At 37.7% G+C, this 2,571-nt stretch overlaps 1 pseudogene; it reads right to left on the bottom strand.

Annotated features, from left to right (window-relative positions):
* Positions 1-149: 149 nt before the first annotated feature.
* LOC102826674 overlaps positions 150-2,571 on the bottom strand; it is a 16,133-nt pseudogene continuing 13,711 nt past the window's right edge.

Raw genomic sequence — 2,571 nt, 5'->3', positions numbered from 1 at the left:
AATGAGAGACAATATACGATAAAATGAATGTAAAACTAATGTTCTCCCATGTAAACTATCACATAATTCACAATAAAACATTAAAAAAAAAAAGACAATTTCTTTCAGGACATGTTTACTGGGATTGCCTATAATTTTTTCATCTGCTCTCAGGGTGCAAGATGGTGCTTTATGCTGCCAGGTCAAAAATCTAGGAGGTAGAAATCTTGTTGCAGAGGACAGCTGTTTTCATGTAGCACAAAAAGGCTCTGACTTTTCAGGAGGCAAGGTGTTGTCCCACTGGGTGCCAACAAGGTGTGTAGCAAGTCTGCTGCCACCATTCTGTAGGTGATACCTGAGGAGGGTACTATAACTCTTTGAGCCAGTCAGAAGAAATTTTGAGAAGAATCTTCTCTATCAGCTTTGATAGCACTTGTATGAAAATATGTCTTCCATCAACTACAGTCATTAAAGCTGGCCTGTAGTATATTTTCTTCATAGCCAATGGCAAAACAGCTGAAACACTGTTTGTAGATTTTGCTCTCAGCAGTTTCTAACTCCAACCACATTTTTCACAGCTAGTATATATAATGTTGGACAGAGAAGAAAAAATATTCTTCAGAGAAATCTGAACGTTTCACATTATTTGCCTCGAATGGTCTGCGGTTAACAGGAAACACCAGCTTTAAAATCTGGGCTTTGATTAGAACCACTCCTAAACATCTCCAGCAAGGATAGCGCACTTTGTTGAAATTTTGCTTTAAATTGTATTGCCTGTTTATCGTCATTAAACAAGCATGTACAGGATGGCCAAGGTGCTGTATGCAATTCTAGGTTTTCTAATGTGCAATCGAGCTCAACAAAAAGATATTTAATTCCCAGATAAAACCTTTTGTTCTTTAGATGTTGAGGGTACCAGGCTGCTCTTGTTAAGCTGTTAGGTGCTGTCTGAATTGTAGCCACACTATATAGGGTTTCCAAGGAGCAGCTGGTGAGCTTGAACCACCGACCTTGTAGTTAAAACGACTTTGCCGTCTAACGCATTAGCCCACAGCAGGACTTCTAGAACCCCATAAAATAAGCACATGATGTTGACCTTGGGTTTGTTCCACCGTTACCGTGACTTTCCTTTGCTTTTGTCCTCTATAATTGTGTAATGCTTCTGTCAAAATAGTGATATCAACAACTCTAAGTAATGCGTGGAATTGTGGTGTGGCGTGTGGGCTAATGCGTCAGACTGCAAAGTCGTTTGAACTTCAAGGTTGGTAATTCAAATTTACCAGCTGCTCCTCGAAAACCCTGTACAGGATGGCTATGGGTCGGAATCAACTCAAAGGCAATTAACAACAAGTAATGCGTGAAGTAACATTTCAGGGTAAAAGTGCTCCCGTTCTACAAACTGTATACTATTAAAATCCCGAGGGTGCCTCTGAGGAAGGTAGATGAGACAGGAATGATGTGAAGACACATATGCCCATAACTCTTGGAGTACAGCAGCACTAACTATACTGGCATATTCTTCAGACTAGACAGATGAGTAAGTGCCAAGATTTAATAATTGACGGGTAAATGTAGATTGTAGTACTGTCTCTCCACCCCACTGCTCTTCATGAATCATAATGTCTGTGAGTAGAATTATATCTCTAGGAAGGACAGTAGTAGTCCACCACATAAAAACCTTCTTCGTTTCCCATTGGTGGATAACCGCGATTGCTGCTAAGGGAACTTTAGAGACAGCATTTGTCCTGATTTTATGCTACTTCTTTCACATGCAATAACGATAACACCATGACTTAGCAACTATACTTCAGAATTTTATAACCACAAGTTTTTATTAACATGTTTTTTAACATACTTAAATTCAGACATGATCCTCTGGTCCAGGGCTGCTGCAAGATCTCTTGCATTAGAAAACAACTTCATTTTCTTAGATATTTGGAGTACTTTAGATAGAGCTTTAGAATGGCCTGGTTTATCTTCAGATGTCCAACTTCTTTTTATAGAACTTTTACGGAAAATATAATGTTGGGAGAACAGTATTCCTGAACTATATGACTCAACGCAGATTTCATCTGGTAGCTGTTTTCCTTCACAACTGAAAAGTTCTTTAAATCCTATATTTTCTTTAAGATCTGCATCAGAATTTATGAAAATCTGGCTACTTTTTGTTTTAGAACAAACAGGGCTAAAAAGTTCAGACAAATATGCTTGGTTTTGTCCACTTTTACAACCTTCTGCAAAATCATCATGAGGCTGAATCAAATTATCTTTGGTTACTCTTTTCTTCTCTTAACTTGGATTTGGTCCAATCTCCATGTTTCTGGCTCCATTACTTAAAAATTCTGCCCTTTATATTTCCTTAGAGCTAAAAGAGCAACCTGATTAGAGGTCATTATCATTATGCTGAGAAACTCAGTATCAGTAGATATTTTAAGATTTGAGACATTTGTAACTACTCCTTTTTTTTTTTTTCTTTAAGTTTTTATTGTGAATTATGTGGGTTTACATGGGAGAACATCAATTTTACATTCATCCTATCATATTTCCTTTCATTGCAATGTTCACAATCCCCTCCATGCTTCATCAAATAAC

This window comes from Chrysochloris asiatica, unplaced genomic scaffold, assembly GCF_000296735.1.
Source record: "Chrysochloris asiatica unplaced genomic scaffold, ChrAsi1.0 scaffold00011, whole genome shotgun sequence".
Lineage (NCBI taxonomy): Eukaryota > Metazoa > Chordata > Mammalia > Afrosoricida > Chrysochloridae > Chrysochloris > Chrysochloris asiatica.
Note: the sequence above shows the minus strand (reverse complement) of the source record. Positions and strands in the feature narration are given on the sequence as shown.